At 39.1% G+C, this 21,253-nt stretch overlaps 1 protein-coding gene across 11 annotated transcripts in view; it reads right to left on the bottom strand.

The window, feature by feature from the left end:
* The window catches only part of EPB41L2 (erythrocyte membrane protein band 4.1 like 2), a 212,386-nt gene that overhangs the window by 134,958 nt on the left and 56,175 nt on the right, over positions 1-21,253 (bottom strand). The window contains exon 1 of one of the 11 annotated variants that reach the window (XM_013966514.2): positions 18,870-18,959. The exons of 9 other annotated variants lie outside the window; for them this stretch is intronic. The gene's annotated coding sequence lies outside the window, so the exon portion shown is untranslated. Of the gene's footprint in view, positions 1-14,441; positions 14,461-18,869; positions 18,960-21,253 lie in introns of those variants that run through there. One more of the 11 variants, XM_018053209.1, reaches the window with a different exon arrangement.

The following is a 21,253-nucleotide window of genomic DNA, read 5'->3' on the forward strand; positions in this document are numbered from 1 at the left end:
AAGAGAAGGGAACTGGAAACATGCATGGACTAGAAGAGGAAGTGGTGTAAGGAAAATGAAACCAAAGAGGAAATACGATCCATCTCCTAGAATACAGTCAATGATAACCCTCTCAGCATTCATGTTAACACAGGATTCAAAATGGGTTAAACGTAACAATTTTCAATATGGAAAAATTATTGGTATTTTAAGTTTTTCAAAATTGGGGATGCCCTGCATAATCTTCTACTTTAACTGATTTGTAAATCAGTACCTATTAAATTATCAAGAATATCATAAAATGAGTGCCATCTTCATATCACTATAGATGCCCAGAAAGAGAAGCTAAAAAATAAGTCACTGAAAATGAAAGGTTTGGAGAAGGGTATTTTGTTTTGCTTTAATCACAGCGTGTGCCAAGGGCTTGGTTAAATGTATTTACAAGATACAATAACCGTAACTGTAATTCCTGTTCTCAAACTGTGAAGCCTGTGTCTCAATAAAATACCAGTTTAAAAGACAAGACAATAAAGACCACGGTCACCACCAGAACCCCATAAGAATATGTGAAAGGTTATAAAACAAAACTCCTTTTATAGAGTTGAATCCTTTCCAGGGTGGGCCTTTAAGATATTCTGACAGTACACACAAATACTATCTCTGGAACAAAACCAAAAAGGCACAGCTGCGAGACATCTTCCACTGAAGTTGTAACTGACTCAATGGCAGTCCTTCCTTTGAGCAAGAGAGTCTATAAAAACCAGAAGCAGAGCTATTTTCCCCTACAAACTGCTGAGTGGAATCACTTTCTCCTGACCCAAACTGCAGCTTTATTAAAAAGCTAAAATAGACAGCATGGCCAGTATAACTCCATAATAAATTTGTAAAAGAAAACATACCTAAAACTTGAAAAAAGTATATATACATAGATATATACACACACACATATATATGCTTTTCTTAATGAAAAACATATATGTATGTAAATATATGAAATTTATAAATACAAAATATATTTATATGACATACAAATATAGTTATGACATATAAATATATTTGTCAATACAAATATATTTATATGGCATATAAATATATTTATAAATATAAAATATAAATATATTTATATGAAATATGAATATATAAATACAAAATACATTATACTTACATGAAATATAAAATATTTATAAATACAAAATATATTTATATGAAATACAAAATATATTATATTTGTGTTTATATATGAAATATATAAATATACAAAATATATATGTATATAAATATACATATATATTTGAGTGTGTTTTTCATTAAGAAAAACCCCCAGCTAAACTGAAACTATAATACATGGATATACACATTTTTTAAATTACAGTCCATCACCATCACACACAGGAAATTTGGATTTGCCTTAATAGAAATTTTTCCCCAAATGCCTTAATAGAAATTTTTCCCCAAACCTCTAAGGATTAGTACTAACCAAAAATATTTAGATGATTATTAGTGTTAATATCCTTAATACTGACTTGAACTTTTGATACCTAGATATTTGTGACTGAAGAGGAAAAAAAATGTCAAAAGACATTTTGAAATCAATTAGATATAACTCCAACATATGAAAAACAATTTAAGTAGCCAAATCAATACTTTATTCGTGGTGTTTTCCAAGCTGGAGTTTTACTATGTTTCTATAGCAATACCAACAAAATACTCATACACATACTTCTGCACCCAAGATGAAAACCAGTAACCACTTCTCTAGTTTGTTCTTACTACAGCTTCCAACCAGAAAAATTTAAAAAAAAAAAAAATCAGCCTTCCTAAACTTCACTCCAGAAACTTCAAAACCTAAGGTTTTAAATAAATAACAGTTGCAGTTAACCATAAATGTCAAATATTCTCAAATTCTTCAGAAGGGAGGTTAATGACAATTTTGGTATTTCTTTGACAATAACTCATTCGGAACAACAACAACAAAGATGAGAACGGAACAAATTGCTAACAAATGACTTACTTGGAAAATTATTTAAATTCTAGAGAAATAAAATACCAAAAACTGTGCCAAGATGTACAGCAAGAGTTCAATATTCTAAAGCCAAGACATAAGCAACTTTCTGTGTCAGATATACTTTCAAAATCTCTTTTGTTGGAATTGTTTTGAAAGAACAAAATACTTTACTAGGATTAATAGGCTTGCCTATTTTGTGAGCAAGCTCTCTGCCTTATTCTTTACAAACATCCCTATTTATGTCTCAAAACATCTCTGCACGGTAAGTATTATCAAGCTCATTTAATGAGTAAATAAACTATGGCTCTGAGAAATGAATTAACTTGCCTTAAAAAGCATGGAATGCAAAATACTAAAGTGGTTAACTGTCAATCTTGGAACCAGACAAACCTGAACCTGGATCCTGGCTTAACCTCCAACAACTATGTATGAGACAGATGTCTGAGGTTTGAAACTAATTCTATTTTATTTGAAACACATTCTTTACATTTTACCACTTGCTTATGCAAATTCCCAGCTATACGTCACCACATGCCAAAATGCAGTCTTCACATAAACAGTCTCACTACCTATGCCTCACATTTGCACATGGACTTCAGACATTGGGACTTACTGTAAATACATGTTATACTCTAATACATGTCTAGCGTTTAGGATTCCTGGTTTTCACCCAGATGGCCCGGGTTTGATTCCTGGTGTGGGGAAGGAGATTCTTTGGGCTTCCCTAGTGGCTCAGCTGGTAAAGAATCTACCTGCATTGTAGGAGACCTGGGTTTGATCCCTGGGTTGGGAAGATCCCCTGGAGAAGGGAAAGGCTACCCACTCCTCCAGTATTCTAGCCTGGAGAATTCCAAAATGTGAAGTCAAGTGGGCCTTAGAAAGCATCACTATGAACAAAGCTAGTGGAGGTGATGGAATTCCAATTGAGCTGTTTCAAATCCTGAAAGATGATGCTGTGAAAGTGCTGTACTCAATATGCCAGAAAATTTGGAAAACTCAGCAGTGGCCACAGGACAGGAAAGGGTCAGTTTTCATTCCAATTCCAAAGAAAGGCAATGCAAAAGAATGCTCAAACTACCACACAATTGCACTCATCTCACATGCTAGTAAAGTAATGCTCTAAATTCTCCAAGCCAGGCTCCAGCTATACGTGAACCGTGAACTCCCTGATGTTCAAGCTGGTTTTAGAAAAGGCAGAGGAACCAGAGATCAAATTGTCAACAACCGCTGGATCATGGAAAAAGCAAGAGAGTTCCAAAAAAACATCTATTTCTGCTTTACTGACTATGCCAAAGCCTTTGACTGTGTGGATCACAATCAACTGTGGAAAATTCTGAAAGAGATGGGAATACCAGACCACCTGATCTGCCTCTTGAGAAATCTGTATGCAGGTCAGGAAGCAAGAGTTAAAACTGGACATGGAACAACAGACTGGTTTCAAATAGGAAAAGGAGTACGTCAAGGCTGTATATTGTCACCCTGCTTATTTAACTTCTATGCAGAGCACATCATGAGAAACACTGGACTGGAAGAAACACAAGCTGAAATCAAGAGTGCGGGGAGAAATATCAATAACCTCAGATATGCAGATGACACCACCCTTATGGCAGAAAGTGAAGAGGAACTAAAAAGCCTCTTGATGAAAGTGAAAGAGGAGAGCAAGAAAGTTGGCTTAAAGCTCAACATTCAGAAAATGAAGATCATGGCATCCGGGCCCATCACTTCATGGGAAATAGATGGGGAAACAGTGGAAATGGTGTCAGACTTTATTTTTTTGGGCTCCAAAATCACTGCAGATGGTGATTGCAGCCATGAAATTAAAAGATGCTTACTCCTTGGAAGAAAAGCTATGACGAACCTAGACAGTATATTCAAAAGCAGAGACATTACTTTGTCGACTAAGGTCCGTCTCGTCAAGGCTATGGTTTTTCCTATGGTCATGTATGGATGTGAGAGTTGGACTGTGAAGAAGGCTGAGTGCCGAAGAATTGATGCGTTTGAACTGTGGTGTTGGAGAAGACTCTTGAGAGTCCCTTGGACTGCAAGGAAATCCAACCAGTCCATTCTGAAGGAGATCAACCCTGGGATTTCTTTGGAAGGAATAATGCTAAAGCTGAAACTCCAGTACTTTGGCCACCTCATGAGAAGACTTGACTCATTGGAAAAAACTCTGATGCTAGGAGGGGTTGGGGGCAGGAGGAGAAAGGGACGACCGAGGATGAGATGGATGGATGGCATCACTGACTCGATGGATGTGAGTCTGAGTGAACTCAGGGAGATGGTGATGAACAGGGAGGCCTGGCGTGCTGCGACTCATGGGGTCACAAAGAGTCGGACACGACTCAACGACTGAACTGAACTGAACTGTATAGTCCATGGGGTCGCAAAGAGTTGGACACAACTGAGCGACTTTCAGTTCACTCTAATACATGTTCTCAACAAATATTTTTTTTAGAAATACATAAAGTGAAAAGTGAATACATAAAGTGAAGTCGCTCAGTTGTGTCCAACTCTTTGGGACCCCATGGACTGTAGCCTATCAGGCTCCTCTGTCCATGGGATTTTCCAGACAAGAGTGCTAGAGTGGATTGCCATTTCCTTTTCCAGGGGATCTTCCCGACCCAGGAATTGAACCTGGGTCTCCCACATTGCAGATGCTTTACTGTCTGAGCCACCAGGGAAGCCCAGAAATACATAAGGAAAACTTCAAAAGAACAAGTAAAAAGTCTTGATCTTTTTAATTTCCAAACATACATGCATATTTCAACAGATCCTTACCCATGTTAATGGCTAGGTCATGGGCTTCCCAGGTGGCTCAGTAGTAAAGAATCTGCCTGCAAAGCAGGAGATATAAGTTTGGTCCCTGGGTTGGAAAGACCCCCTGGAGGAGGAAATGGCAACCCACTCCAGTATTCTTGCCTGGGAAATTCCATGGAACAGAGGAGCCTGGTGGGCTACAGTCCATGGGGTCACAGAAGTGTTGGAAATGACTTAGTGACTAAACAACAACAAAAATACCACATCGTGCCTTTCTTCAAAACACTAGGAACCATTTGAGAAGACCAGGGAAGTGCAAATAAAAAGCCATCCATATAAACTTGTGAAAGGTGAAAGTTTAGTTGCTCAGTCGTGTCCAACTCTTTGCGACCCCATGGACTGTTGGCTACCAGGCTCCTCCATCCATGGGATTTTCCAGGCAAGAGTACTGGAGTGGGTTGCCATCTCCTTCTCCAAAGGATCTTCCTGACCTAGGGATCAAACCCACGTCTCCCACATTGTAGGCAGACGCTTTACTGTCTGAGCCACCAGGGAAGTCCTATAAACTTATGAGTTAACTATAAATGCATAAAATAAAGTGTATACCTATTGACACTACAAACACATATACAAGATTTCCCAAAATAGTTTTGATTTCAAACATTCCATCCTACTCTTTGCATGAGCAAACTTACACATAATTCCAGATCACACATTACAATTTTTTAAGTGAGACGACAATCATCTGATGTAGGCATTTGGGACTAAGATAACTGCAGGCTAGAGTAGTAAGCAGAAGAGATTTGAACAGAACTTTGCAAGAAAGGATACATTGTTATTGGTGGGAAAGAGGGACAGTGATATTCAAGACAAACAGGAACAGTCTTTGGGCAGACTGAAGCAGCAAGATGCACAAGATGGTTTGGACGTCTGGCAAAGCAGGAAGCAGTGAGCAGGACAGTGGGCTGACCACTATCGCTGGATCAGTCACATACAAAGATAAGTCAGAAGTAATGCTGAAAAATGATAGCTGGAAAGAGTGTTGAGAGCTTTGAAGATGAAAAGGCCTCTGGGCTAAAAAAGATAGATCACCTTGCCTAAAGTTTTATGTTGGTGGGTTTTTTTTCCTGCAGAGTAAGGGGGCTAACAGCTTGCTGTTGTTGTTGTCTTTTAAATAACATACAAAATACCCACTTTAACCATAAAATTCAATGTTTTTTAGGGTTGCCAGTTGTGTAACCATTACCACAAACAATTTTAGAACATTTCATCAACTCAAAATAAATCCCAAACATCCCAACTCATTCTATGAGGTCTGAAACCAAAGCCAAACAAAGATGTCACAAAAAAGGAAACTATAACCAAGACCCCTAATTGAGGCAAAAGTCCTCAATAAAATATTAGCAAACCAAATCCAGCAAGGTATTAAAAAGATCTTATACCATGATCAAGTGTAATTTACTCTAGGAATATAAGGATGATTCAAAAAGTGAAATTCAATCAATATAATTATATTAATAGAAGGAAAATACACGATCATCTCAATAGAAAGAAAAAGAATTTGACAAAATGCGACACCTTTTCAAGATAAATAAACTAAAAATAATAAAAATAGAAGGAAATTTCCTCAACATGCAAAGAACATCTGCAAAAGAGCATCTAACATCATACTAAATGACGAAGACCAAAAGCTTTCCCCCTAAGATCAGGAACAAGACAAGATACCCCCTCTCACAACCTCTTATCATTCTATTCAATGTTGTGCTTAAGTTCAAGCCAGGGCAATTAAGAAAGAAAAATAAAAAGCACGCAAATAAGAAAGGGAGAAGTAAACTTCTCTACTTGCAGATGACATAACTGTAATAAATAAAAATCCTTTAAAATACATTTAAAAAGCTAATAGAGGGGTTCAGGAAAGTTGCAGGGTATAAAATGAATATGCAAACTGAGTTCTATTTCTATACATAAGCAATAAACACTCCAAAAATAATAATAATATCTCACTTAGCATCAAAAAGAGTAAAATATATAGGGTAAATCTAGACAAGGAAGTATAAGGCTTGTACACTGAAAAGTATGTAACACTAGTCAAAAAAAATCAAAGGCTTAAGTAAATCCATGTTTATGGATTCAAACACTTAATATTGTAAAGAGCCCATTAACCATCAAACAACTGTGATAACACAGACGTGATAACACAGACATAGAGAACAGACTTATGGACATGGGGTAGGGGGAGGAAGAAGTGGGTGAGAGCTATGGAGAGAAGAACACGGAAACTTACATGACCATATATAAAATAGACAGCCAATGGGAATTTGCTGTCTGACTCAGGGAACTCAAACAGGGGCTCTGTATCAACCGAGAGGGGTGGGAGGGGGAGGGAGATGGGAGGGAGGCTCGGGGGGGGGGACATACGTATACCTATATGACTGATTCATGCTGACATTTGACAGAAACCAACAAAATTCTGTAAAGCAATTATCCTTCAATTAAAAAACATTTTTTTTAAAAAAAAGAGACAAGTAAAGAATCAATTGGAGCGACGTATATCTGACAGGGAGGAAAAGGCCCAGTGAAAAGAAGAACACAGAAGAAAAGATATCCAGAGGAAGTTATATCTAAATTGAGACCTGAGAGTAGCAACATGTACAAAGTCTAGACACGGCAGAAAACCTGATATATGAGCTAAATTCAGAGAGGCAACCTGACATCTGAAACTCAATAAGGAAGTTAAAGTCCAAAACAGCAAGCATAAAAGTGATGTTACAAAGTCGGAGGCGCTTCTGAAAAGTAAAGTGGTACCATGAAAGGATTTTAAGCTTAAAACTAGAAGACTTTAAAACTACAATTCTGACTACAATATGAACAACAAAATTTTTTAAACTGTGCGGGGAGAGGTGACAGGAAAACCAGACATTACATATTACGTAATGTATCTATTACATAGACATTACATATCTAAGAAATGCTGCTGCTGCTGCTGCTGCTGCTGCTGCTGCGAAGTCACTTCAGTCGTGCCCAACCCTGTGAGACCCCACAGACAGCAGCCCACCAGGCTCCCCGTCCCTGGGATTCTCCAGGCAAGAACACTGGAGTGAGTTGCCATTTCCTTCTCCAATGCATGAAAGTTAAAAGTGAAAGTGAAGTCGCTCAGTCGTGTCCGATTCTTCACAACCCCATGGACTGCAGCCTACCAGGCTCCTCCATCCATGGGATTCTCCAAGGCAAGAGTACTGGAGTGGGGTGCATTTGCCATTTCTTTCTCCATCTAAGAAATGATAGCTGCATTAATGTTTAAAAAATAAAATATTAGCGAACAGGTAGTCAGTCTCTGCTTCCTCACTGCCAAAGAGAATTTTGCCATTGTAATTTCAATTTTAAAAGCAACTTGACTGATTTATTGTGGAATGGGCTGAGTTACTAAAGAATAGATCCATAAAGAACACAGGTGAGACTCAAACTGAAACTGAGAAAGTTGATGTTCATAGTTTGGGAGGAGACTGGTTGAAAGGAAAGAGCATGAAAGCTGTTTTTAAACTGTCATGAGGAAAAGTAAGAAAAATTCATAAAGATACAGAGAATTTTTAAGTTTTGCCATTATTATAAAACCACATTCTGGTTTTTCAAGAGACCAGAGTAAAAACATAAGTGGTTTGTCAATTCTTTGTCAATTAAGACTTGTATTTCTTTGACTACCAAAGTTAAAACTGTACCCCACAAGAGCTCAGCTTTGTGCAGGTTATAGTATCTGACTAGAGAAGTTATCAGTGGAAGGAATGGATAAATTCAAGTAATATTCAATTGGTAGAATGATAAGAAATTTTCTAACACATCCGAGTTAAGAGAGAAAGATAAAGAGCAATTAATTAGGCAGCAAAGTCAGTCACTGAAATAGTTATAAAAGGAGGAACAGAGGGTTTGGAGACAAATTTAATGAGTTAAATTAGGCAACAAAGAGGTACATAAAAAAAAAGAAAACAAAACAAAACAAAAAAAAAACGAGGTATAGATGAATAAGCCAATAGTAAAGATAGAATGGCCTCAAAGAAAAATAACTCAATCCAGAGGAAGACAGAAAAACAAAGGGGAAAAAAAAAAGAAAGAACGAACAGATGGAACAAACAGAAAACAAAGAACAAAATGGTGCCCAGCAACAATTAATTAAATGTAAATGGCCTAAATGTACCAACTAAAAGAGAGATTGCCAGAGTAGGTAAATGATCCATTTCTAAATAAGTCATATACAAAAAAAATCTACTTTAAATATTAGGAATGGGAACAAGAAACGTCATGAAGAAGCAAACTGTGCTTTGTACAGAATCAATCATGATGGAAAATCAAAGAGATGGCCCTAGACAGCAGAAATGAGGTGTTTTATTTACTATAAGATTGAGGTGGGGAAAGGTCTAGAAAAAGAACTCATAATATTATAAATAACTGTGGTCTCTATACTATGTTAGGGTATACGGAAGTGTCCTGAAGGTGCTTAAAATCTAATTATATAAGCAAATTTTTGTTACTAAACTGTATAATCTTGGTTCAAAGTCCATGACATGGAACCACCAGAGGCTTTGAAACTAAAATATATCAATTTTAAGCCTGTGATACTTACTTACTACTCTTATTTCCACCTTCCCTTTTTATTAGCTAACCTAGTAGAATGCGCACCACCGTAACTGTGTCTTCTTCCACACCAACACAAACCACGAAGGCAGTCATATGGTAGGCAGGGGGGCTGCAGTTGAAGAAATCTGTGTACTATACCAAGTATTGTCACCAAATGCCAAACCTACAACACAGCACATTAAAAAGCAGAGACATTAGTGTGCCGACAAAGGACCGTATAGTCAAAGCTATGATTTTTCCAGTAGTCATATATGGATGCGAGAGTTGGACCATAAAGAAAGCTGAGTGCCAAAGAACTGATGTTTTGCAACTGTGGCTTTGGAAAAGACTATTGAGAGTCCCCTGGACTGCAAGGAGATCAAACCAGTCAATCCTAAAGGAAATCAGTCCTGAATATTCATTGGAAAGACTGATGCTAAAGCTGAGGCTTTAGCATACTTTGGCCACCTGATGCAAAGAACTGACTCATTGGAAAAGACCCTGATGCTGAGAAAGACTGAAGGCAGGAGGAGAAGAGGATGACACAGAACAAGATGATTGGATGGCATCACCAACTCAATGGACAGGAGTCTGAGTAGGCTCCGGGAGTTGGTGATGGACAGGGAAGCCTGGTGTGCTGCAGTCCATGGGGTCACAAAGATTTGGATGTAACTCAGCAACTGAACTGACTGACTGACACCAAATATGTATTTACAGGGGCCTTACAGTTTACAAAGCCTTTACTGCTTCCCAATTACACTCATATTTAAATTTAAGCTAAGAGACTTTTGATGCATCTAATTTATATTTTGTATAATAGAAAGCTCTTATTATTGCATACCCACATTCTATTTTGCTAGGCTTCAAAAATCTAATGCTATAGTAGTATTTTTATTCTTTGCCTCCCAAAACACCTACATTATTTAAAATAGCAATGTCCAAAGTTATTTGAACTTCACCACATATACAAACTGCAGCCATGAAATTAAAGGATGCTTACTCCTTGGAAGGAAAGCTTTGACCAACCTAAACAGCATATTAAAAAGCAGAGACATTACTTTGCCAACAAAGGTCCGTCTAGTCAAGGCTATGGTTTTTCTAGTAGTCATGTATGGATGTGAGAGTTGGACTATAAAGAAAGCTGAGCACCAAAGAATTGATGCTTTTGAACTGTGGTGTTGGAGAAGACTCTTGAGAGTCCCCTGGATTGCAAGGAGATCCAACCAGTCCATCCTAAAGGAGATCAGTCCTGGGTGTTCATTGGAAGGACTGATGTTGAAGCTGAAACTCCAATACTTTGGCCACCTCATGCGAAGAACCGACTGAAGAGTCAGAAGAATCAGAAGCATTAGGAGAACCTGATGCTGGGAAAGACTGAAGGCGGGAGGAAAAGGGGACAACAGAGGATGAGATGGTTGGATGGCATCACCAACTCAATGGACATGAGTTTGGGTAAACTCCAGGAGTTGGTGATAGACAGGGAGGCCTAGCATGCTACAGTCCATGGGGTCGCAAAGAGTCAGACATGACTGAGTGACTGAACTGAAATGAACATATATACTTCTTTCTACCAAGTTCTAAGAAGCAAAATTACAGCCAAAAATTCTCAATGAACATTTTGAGGTGTGCTAACTACAAGGAAGGATGGGAACAATATGAATACCTAGTATACTCAACATGTTATCTTTGCTTTACTCCTCTTTAGAAAAGGATATTAGTATTTGCAAGAGAGATGCATAAAAATATCTTTTCAAGCTTTTACTTTGAGAAGACTGTGAAAAGTTCACATCCATGGTTATAATTTGTTTCTCTTGGATCTAAACATACACCCACCCATTGGCTTCAGAAAAGTGCTTGGCCAGAAACCCTAGGACAGTGATACTTCCTGGAAATTTCAGTTGGAAAGAAAAAATATCCTGTCCATGAAGGGATCCGCCAGTAGCAAATAATGCAAATATTCTTTTGTGTTAATACCAATTTGTAAAAACCTATTCTTACACAAAAGATATATTCATTCATTCAACAAATATTTCCTATACAACTATTAAGAAGGTAATTTACAAAAAGATTCTCACTTACTTGATACATGATATGATTTTATTAATTATTAAGCAAAACGGTTAAAAAATGTTTTATTTATCCAGTTTTCAGGGGCAATTCCCAGTCCCCAAAATGCCTCTCTTTGCTATTGACTGGCTGTCTCTCCATGTGAACAATAGGTTCCCAGGAGCAAAGACTGCAGCCTTACATCTATATCCCCCACAACCCAATATAACACCTGTCATACAGTAAAGGAAGCCAAAGGAATGTTTGATGAATGGACTGATGGTTCATACTCAATTAGTAGTACAAACAAAAATCCCAGTAAAAAATAAATAAATTCAGTACAGCTGTCACTCCTGACCCTTTCCTCACTCTTCATCCAGGCTCATAATGTTGTTCATTCCTCTACAGGTATTTCTACTGCTGAAATGACCATTTTCGAATTCTGGGCATCAGTCTTCCTCACTGTGAAGTTATCTGCAGCTCAGCCTTCATCCCCGTCTTTGAATGTCCAGGCTGGCTCACAGTAAGACTGGGCACAAATCTGTCTCATAATAAAGAGCAACAAATACCAAAGACACCTACTTAAATCAGTACTGCCAAGCTTCAGGTTATTACTCTGTAGTAAAAACAAAGTACTTAACTGGTAACAGTGAGATTTACAATTAAAATTAGGTTAAGTAAATATTTGATCCTAGTCATCGGTACAATAAATACCACCCAAAAACCTCAGCACCAGATTTTATTGCACAGAAATACAAAAGTGTTACTGGAGTTGGAAATTTCACCTAGAAGCCATAAATAAAAGAAATACAAAAGGATTCTTCCTTGGGTAGATGCCTTTAACTGAGGGTAAAATTCACCGGCACAGATACCCAGGGAAATCCAATAATTCCCCATAAAACCTGGCATGTAGTATTTCTGCAATACAGATATCTGCAATTATGCCTCTTCCTTCAAAGAAATAATAGCAATGAAAATTTCTGAGAGGCTTCCAGTGGCTCTGCGGGGAGTATGGAGACCGAACTGCTCAGTATAATCTCCCAGGTTCCGCACTGACTGACTCCAGTCCAGATATGAGGCTCATCTTCTGCTTATGCTCTCTCACACATCCCGAGCTCCAGCCACACCAGCCTCCTCAACAAGAAATGCTTCCGTGTCCTCATTAACGCTGACTCTCCTCTGTCTAGACTGTCCACTTCCCCTGTCTACACTTGAGGGAAAAAAAACTCTAACCCCAGCTTCCAGGTATAAGGTTAAAAACAAGCAGTTTGTGACCAAACCTAACAATAGCTCTGTTACTGACTTTTAGAAAACAGAATAAAACATGGGGGCGGGGGAGGCAATCAAGTTATTTGTGAGTTTATGGTACATACACACTGTCACAAATCACAAGGCTCTCAAAGGGAAGTCTGGTAAACCAACCCAGCAGGGAGTATCTACCACTCCAGGAGGACCCACTGGCAAAGGAAGCAGGAGGCCAAGAATGGCGAGGAAAGTTGAAGTTAAGTCGCTCAGTCGTGTCCAGCTCTTTGCGACCCGTGGACTGTAGCCCACCAAGCTCCTCCGTCCATGGTATTTTTCCAGGCAAGAATACTGGAGTGGGTTGCCGTTTCCTTCTCCAGGGGATCTTCCCGACCCAGGGATCGAACCCAGGTCTCCCACGTTGCAGGCAGACGCTTTAACCTCTGCACCACCAGGGAAGCCCCAAGAATGGCGAAGTCAGACTTAAATGGAGAGTAACACAGCCCCTTCTCGGAGACGGCCCTGAGGTATACACAGTGAGTGAAGGCGATCCTCCAAATGGACAGACCCAGGGGCAGTAAGATCTGATCAGGAATTACACTTCAAGGACAAGCTATCCCCAGAGCAACCACTGCTCTTAACCTACCTAATCATACACCCCACAAACCACACAGCTTGGTGATCCAAAAGGGTAATTTACAGCTACGCGACAGGACAGGGCAGGGCAGAGCGCTGTCTAGGGGAAATCTCAACAATGCGGCTGATCGCTGACATCTGATCTGGATGGAACTGAAGCCAGAGGGATGGACATCACCAGTACACCGTGTTCTATGAGACAATACTCTGCCTCTAGGTGCAGCAGGCCAACAGAACATTATATGGTCTGTCCTTGGAAGAGGGAAGGACTGTACCTGCAGTTGACCTGTGTAAGCTGAACTAAAAGGATATACACACAATTATGCGTCATACCTAAATGTATGGAACTGTGTGTATACATATATATATCAGACGAATGGTGGAATGTAGCACTCCTAATAATCTATTTAGCAGCCACATCTAACTTCCCCCTCTGTCACCATCCCCCTGATATTTTCCTCCCACCAAAGAATTTGCCTGGATCTATTCAAGCCATTTGGGTTCAGCCATAATTCGAGTGTCTCATATCTTCCTCAGTCCCTTTTTTATCCCCTCCCATTATCACCTATAATTCCATGTTAACCATACCAGAACATCTATCTCAATACATGCTGAATGAAACAACAGAACAGCACAGATATAACAAGATATAAATATTTTTCCCATTGGATCCTAGAGTAATCAGAGCCAGGCTTGAGATGCTTTTCTCTTCTGGAAGAAGACTGGTTGAAGTATCTACCAATCCCCTGGAGAGGATTTCCTCTCACCTCAACCTTTAATGTTGCTGTTGTTGTTTAGTTGATCAGTCAAGTCCAACTCCTTGTGACCCCATGGACTGCAGCCCACCAGGCTCCTCTGGCCACAGGATTCTCCAGGCAAGAGTACTGGCATGGATTACCATTTCCTCCTCCAGGGTATCTTACAGACTTAGGGATCGAACTGGAGTTTTCTGTGTCTCCTGCACTGTCAGGCAGATTCTTTATCACTGAGCCACCTGGGAAGTTTATTTCTGCCATGGAGTTTAGTGTAACAGGATCTGTCCCATACCAACTGTATATTTATCTTTAAAAGAAACAGATGGGATGGCATGACACAGGGCTTGGTATCATTGTCTAAAACCAGCCCAGCTGATGGCTAGACATATACAAACACCGTAATCCCTGGGTACCTCTGCCACAGACGACAGGAGTTGGGCCACCACAGAATCCGCTCTCGTTGGAAATCAAGGAGCCAGCTGTCCAAGACGAGCCAGGGCTTATGTGATAGGATCTTTACTTGTTTAAAGGCTTCTTAACAGTTCTAATATAGACCCATTATGCTTTTATGATCCTGGAAAACATCCAAAATGATTAGCCTATCCTTTTCTGACTCATGTATCTTTAGGCAATAAATGTACACACTTTCTACTAATTGAGAACTTTCAAGTGAGTCCATCTAATGAATGAATGCCCTATGGAGTAACGTTTCTAAAATTAAGCACTACTATCTTAAGAATTTACAGATACAGAAAATAAACTCAGTCACCAAAAGGAAAGGGAGGGAGGAATAAATTGGCACACTACCATATATCAAAGAGAAAAACAACAAGGCTTTACTATATAGTGCAGAGAATTATATTCAATATCCTGTAATGAACTCTAATTGAAAAATAATATATAATTGAATTACTTTGCTATACACCTGAAACTAACAATGTGCTGCTGATATGCTCAGTCTTTGTGACCCCATGGACTGTAGCCCACCAGGCTCTTCCATCCATGGAATTTACCGTGTCCTTCTCCAGACACTAACAATATTGTAAATCAACTATACTTCAATTTAAAGAAGAACAATTTAAATATACATTCGCCAAGGGCAAACAAGCATGTTTAAAAGGAAAATGCTGTTGTTCTACCTCGTATGTAAATTCACAGATAAAACACTGGAAATGGTCAGCTGTAATGGTAACAATTGTTGTTCCTGAATGTGGACAATGGGAAATTTTGCTTTATTTGTATTTTTCTATATTAAGAAGCTTTTCCCACTAAACATATAATAATTAAGAAATGTTTTAATAAACTAAAATCCACTAAAACAAAGAAATATGAATTTTCCCCCTTCACTTCTGTACCCCTACTTTGGCAGTTTTAAAAGCAGTACAAAACAAGATGGCTAAGTCCCAGCAAAGTTATCATAAACTGGTCGTGAGCCATGGGCTACAGATTTACCTGAAACACAGGGACACATTCATGCTATTCCTCTTTGAGCTTGGCACTATCTACAAGAAATTACTGGACTCTAAGAAGCACATGCTTGCAGACACTGTTACATCAGAGGTCTTTTTTAAAAGTTAGATTTTAACTGGATTTAAAAGAATGAAAGGAATTTCCTGGGTTTTATCAGGGCAATTTCCCAAAAGATTTTTGCCCCCATTTCTTAGTACAAGGATTAAAGCCACTTAGCAAATTAGAGGGTATACTTGCCACTTAAAATGCTATTAAGAACATATAAATTAAGAGATCTTTAAAAAGCAGTACATGTTCGAAGAAGCTGTTTTAACAGTTTTCTATGAAGTTAGTCAAAAAGTATCAAATATCTGAATAAAGGAGGGACCTACTTTCTGACCACACAAGGCTATGGAGAGATTGGGGACCACATATCTACAGTCAAGAAAGAGCCTTTCTATGTTTTATCATCACGTGACAAGTTATCACTCTCAAGTTTTCACTACAACTTCATTAAAATACCGAGCCACACACACACGATACAACTCAGCACGAGGAGGACAGCGACATATTTTTCCGAACTGCAAAATGGCATCTGCAGAATGTCTCAAAGGAACGACAAAGGCACTTCTTTAGCCCAAACAAAGAGAACAATGTTTCCACTAGGACACTACAGGACTATTGCATTTCAGGGGGGAAAGGCAGTAAAAATTAACACAAAACAGAGCTGAAAGTGCAGAATGACAGTCTGTGGGGAGGAATTAAAAGAAACTATTGAGAATACAAGTTTCATGTGTTATAGTACACAAAACTAAAAGAGGGCTTGAGGTTTTGAAAGTTGGGTGATTTCATTAAATCTGAAAAGAAAATTACCTTTAAAATTCAAAATGTAAAGTTACTTACAGGTGAATCAATTAAGTGTTTTAGATTCACAAACACCATGCATCTATGCTATTTAGAGGATGGCTCACAGACATTCCTGTGCCAGCACATGGATCATTTCACTTCATTACCCATGACCACTCTGTTAGAAATGTGCTACCGATGCCTCCATTGTATAGGTAAGGAAACTGAGGCTTGCAGATACAAAGATTCAGTAACTAGCATATCTGAGTTTCAACTGTAACTCTTTCACTTATTAGCTACAATACTTTGACTTTCTTTCCAAGATACTTTGACTTGCAAGACTGTCAACACCAAATAATGTTCACAAGGATTAAAGACAAACTAGTGTCAAAAATAGGACAAGAAAATTCCTAAAATAGCATACTAAAATGGAACTAAACGCTTATTAAATGGAGGTGAAGGTGAAGCTGGATATACCCACTCAATCATATAATGTCTTTAAAACACTGATATGAACAAGACTTAAGAAAAGCCTTCAGGGGGTAAAAAAAAAAAAAACAGCTGTGAGAGAATGCCAAGAGTCAAGGTTAATTACAAAATACAGTAAATAGCTGAGTATATGTAATGGAAAAAGTTCACAACAAAGACAAACTGTTCCTCACTATTACCTGAAGGGTATATGCTTATCTTCAGTGGAGAGTGCCCTAAAAAAACAATTGGATGACTTTTGTACTGTAGGAAAAAAACAAGCAGTAGACTCTGATTCAAGTCAGTAAAACCAGTAAATAAGTTACCAACAGGTAAATTTTTCTCATAACTAACATTTTCTCATAAATTTGTTAGCCCTACTGTGACTCTCTATCTACTGCATCTTCCTACACTCCAGTTCTGATCACATCATTCACCTGTTTGGAAAACCTCAGTTAACTGCAGAAAGAAAACCCAAAACCCAAACCTGAAAAGCAGTGTTCTAGGCTCTGGCCACACCCTCCTTTCTAACTTTTCTGCTCAGTAGGATGCATGACAATTTCTAGTCTTGAGGGAGGAAAAAGCCAAGAGTCTCCAGGCTTACTCCTCGAAGCATGCCCATCACAACCACCACCATCAGGCAAAAGCCAGCCACCGGCCATGCCCTGTCCAAAGACTGCCATCCCTCTCTCCTCCAAGCGCCCACAACACTCCCTTACGCCCTTCCAGAGCTCTGCACTTTCTGCAGTACTGATCCTATGAGCACATCTTAGCCACCATACTTAACATGTCTGTCTTATCTCTGGATCCCCCAAAGCAAAACACACACTCCTTTGCACAAAGTTATGCTTAGTACATTTGAGGAGAAAGAGATGAGATTATAAGAAAACACTTTTTAAAAAAACAAACTGTGCACCTGTTTTTTCAGACAATTCCTGGCACTGTCATCTTATTTTTCTATTATCCAAGATAATCACCTTAACGATTCAATAAAGTAAGCCTAATATTAAATTAAATGGCCCTCCAATGGAATAAACACTATTTTGACACATTTATGACAAGAAATGTCACGCCATCTTTTAAGATTCATACAAGGAAAATGTGAGGAGTGTGAAACAACTATCTTCACCTATATGATTGGTTCTCGTGGGTTAAAACTGACCTAAAGGATCACCACCTTCAGAAAGGTACTGAATTCTAAGAGAAGCAAGAAGAAAACAGAAGTGGCTCTGAAATAAGTCCTGCAACAATACGTTTGGGGATATACAGTCCTCCTGAATCATGAGTCTGGGAGGGGCCTGAAAAATTAATATAGCCAATCCTTTGCATCACAGACATGAGAGAATCTAAAAAATTCTGAGCTAAGTGAAGGAATTATTATTTTTTTTAAAGAATATTGTAAGAAAAGGCAGAAACCTAACTTCCCAGCCAGGTTTGTTTTTCCAAAACACATTTTCCTCTTGGTTTTTCTTTTCCCAGTGTACCTCACACTTCAAAACTTCCAATTCCCCACAGGTGTGAAAACAGTATGAAAATGCAGACTGGTGGCTTTTTTTTTTTAACCACAGCATTTCTACAATCTCTCCTTCATGCAAAGCATTCACCAGAGACAAGTATGGAAGATTTTGCTCCTTTCTCCACTCAGGGTAACACAGAAGATCACAGGAGAAAGCAGGAACAAGGGAAAGGTGCAGGGGAACGTGCAGGAAAGCAGCAGCTATGGCTCTCAGAGCCAAAGCCACAGACAGGAGACGTACTATTTTATTCTCTGCAACACTCAAATACAACTGTATAATTATACAGAACTTTCAGGATGTATCTATGTAAATACAATATAAGCTTATCTTCCAGGAAAGCTGGCCAACCCAAACACCCCAATCAGGACAATACCGCAACCAGCTCCGCGGCTGGCACCTCCCTGGCCATCATCCTCTACTTACTTTAGCTGCATAACAGGGCCCCGTGAGACACAATTCAGGGCTATTCAGTCCATCCCAGGAGAATGACACAGAAGTAACTTAAATACCACGACCCCTCTTAGATCAAAATAGAGCATCTAAAGAAAAACACCAACTCACGTTCACCGGGACTGGCCTCACAGGGTGATCACTGAACTCCTCGGAGCTCACACCAGCAGCCCAGCTCTGCGATCACTGCCACCACTGTGTGCTCGTGGGCACAATCCAAGGACGCCTGGATTAAGATAAACGCCTTAAGGAGCAGTGCTGACACAATTCAGTTCCTAACGCTTATGTCAGGCGCAGCCCAGCCTTGGGTCAGGAAATAATGCGACTGATACTAGAACCCAACAGTAAACATAAATATCTTTTAGGAGGCAGTGTTCCTTTTCCAATCATAAAATTCATCCCTAAATTATTTTCCTCTTTTCACTGACCCAAACAGAAACATATGGAAAAACAATTCCCCATAGCCTGGAGAGTACGCAGAGCTATTATTACTTAAAAATAATGAATTTTTTTTAAAAAAACTTCAAAAGAAATAAGATCACATTCTAGTATCACGAGACTTCTTTAAGGGAAAAGAACACAGGTGTGTGCCCACAAACATCACACACGTGTACTGGGTCCCTAGAATGATGTGGCTGCTGTCCTGCGGTCTGCGGTCAACTCTTGGAATCTGTCTCCTTTTACAGCATATCTTCTATGTCCTGACAGTTTTCCATAGTGAACAAGCTGAAAGAGGGGGAGAGCTCGACACCTATTCTAAGGCAAGCAACCCCACAGGAAAAAAAGGAGTTGACCAAAAACGAGACTCTCTATACGATACTGAAAAACTTTTTGGAATAAATGAAGCACAGTGTTATAAGAAATGTAGAGCACTGCCAGGAAAAAAAAAAAAAAGTTTCTTAATTCTGTTTCTTCCTACTTCCGTCACTCAAGCTATTTCTGTCATATTCCTCATCCAACACTTAACCTGTCATCTCTAGTGGAGTTCCCCCACCCACTACAATCATTTGAAAAACTTTTGGGAAGAAACCAAAAGTATAAGCATCTTTGCCAAATGACATTCAGATTTTTGTCTCCACCCTAATAGTTGGCTGTTTATCCTTATTTCTCGATCTCTTTCCATTCTTACTCTTTCCTTCTTCCTCTATCTACAAATGTATCCCAGCCGTTATTCCCTTTCATCTCCACTTCCTACTCCCGAGATTTCAACACTAAGTTTCTTCACGCCCCTCATCCCATCTTCCATTTCTTCCCTCAAGATACAGCAAGTTCAGAAATGTACAAAATCTTAAGTTCTTCAAGATGCAGAATTTAAAATATGCTGAAGACTTCCTGTGGAGGAATTTTCCCAAGAAAAACAAAAACTGAGGATTCTCCGTCACCAATTTTTCAGACAGCCCTGCAGAAGCCCACCCATCAGCTGTTTTATACAGTTCCTTCTAGCCTAAGTTCGGGCAGCCTGGTAGGCTGCCGTCTATGGGGTCACACAAAGTCGGACACGACTGAAGTGACTTAGCAGCAGCAGCCTAAGTTCAAATAGAGGTGAGGGTGAGTCTGAGGCTATGTGTGCCAGTACATTGTATGAATCCATAACAAGTGCCTCAGAAAGGACATCTAACTACTCGCTGACCAAAACAATGTGCGAATCATTCTAGACGTGCTTTTTCTGCAGATACTCCTGAAATCGGCGGTACCAGCAGGACAGCCAAACTCAGAGAGGAGGCCATGTTCTCTGATTCGCCCTAAATGTGCTCAGACCCTTTTTTTAACAAGTTACAATAATAAGAGAGTGAGCCCACAGGTGCTCTGCTAGTACTATGGAGAGGAGGTGAAGTGAAGCGGGGAGAAGTGGAAGGAAGGAAAATGACAAAACAACATCCTGTCCTTAAGGGGCCAAGAGTCTCATGCACACAACCTCATGGAAAGTTAACGTTCATAAAATGTTACTGTTTTCAAGACAACAGTAAAAGAAATGCAGGCATACAACCTCATGGAAAGTTAACCTTCATAAAATGTTACTGTTTCAAGACAAGGGTAGAAGAAAGACTACCTGAGTAGTTGCCAAAGGAATTATACAGCCAAGAACTCCTATGGGAATTCAGCAAAATAAGGAAAATAGAATTCCAGAGAAGAGGAAATTTGGCAAAGGAGATGATAATTAACAGTTTGGCAAGACCACTAAAAAGTCTGAAGAGATTTATTGGTTTTAACATGACAGAAAGAAACACTTCAAATATGCTTGTGCTACGTGTAAAGCACGCATTTTTTAACTTCACTTCTTTCAGGTTCACATCAAATAACCCTAAAATAGCAACAATCCAGCCATCTCATAATGGTTTCTAACATCTCCAAATCACTTGGGGCAAATTAATTTAACTACACAGGTGTGTTTGAGTAGTCTCAAAGTTTCAATTTTTTTTCATATTCAAAGTTAGAGTGAGATGGATTAAATCATCTGGGGCAACAATCTCTAATTTATCCTAGAGATAATTATT

The sequence above is a fragment of the Capra hircus genome, chromosome 9 (assembly GCF_001704415.2).
Source record: "Capra hircus breed San Clemente chromosome 9, ASM170441v1, whole genome shotgun sequence".
In the NCBI taxonomy this organism is placed as follows: Eukaryota; Metazoa; Chordata; class Mammalia; order Artiodactyla; family Bovidae; genus Capra; species Capra hircus.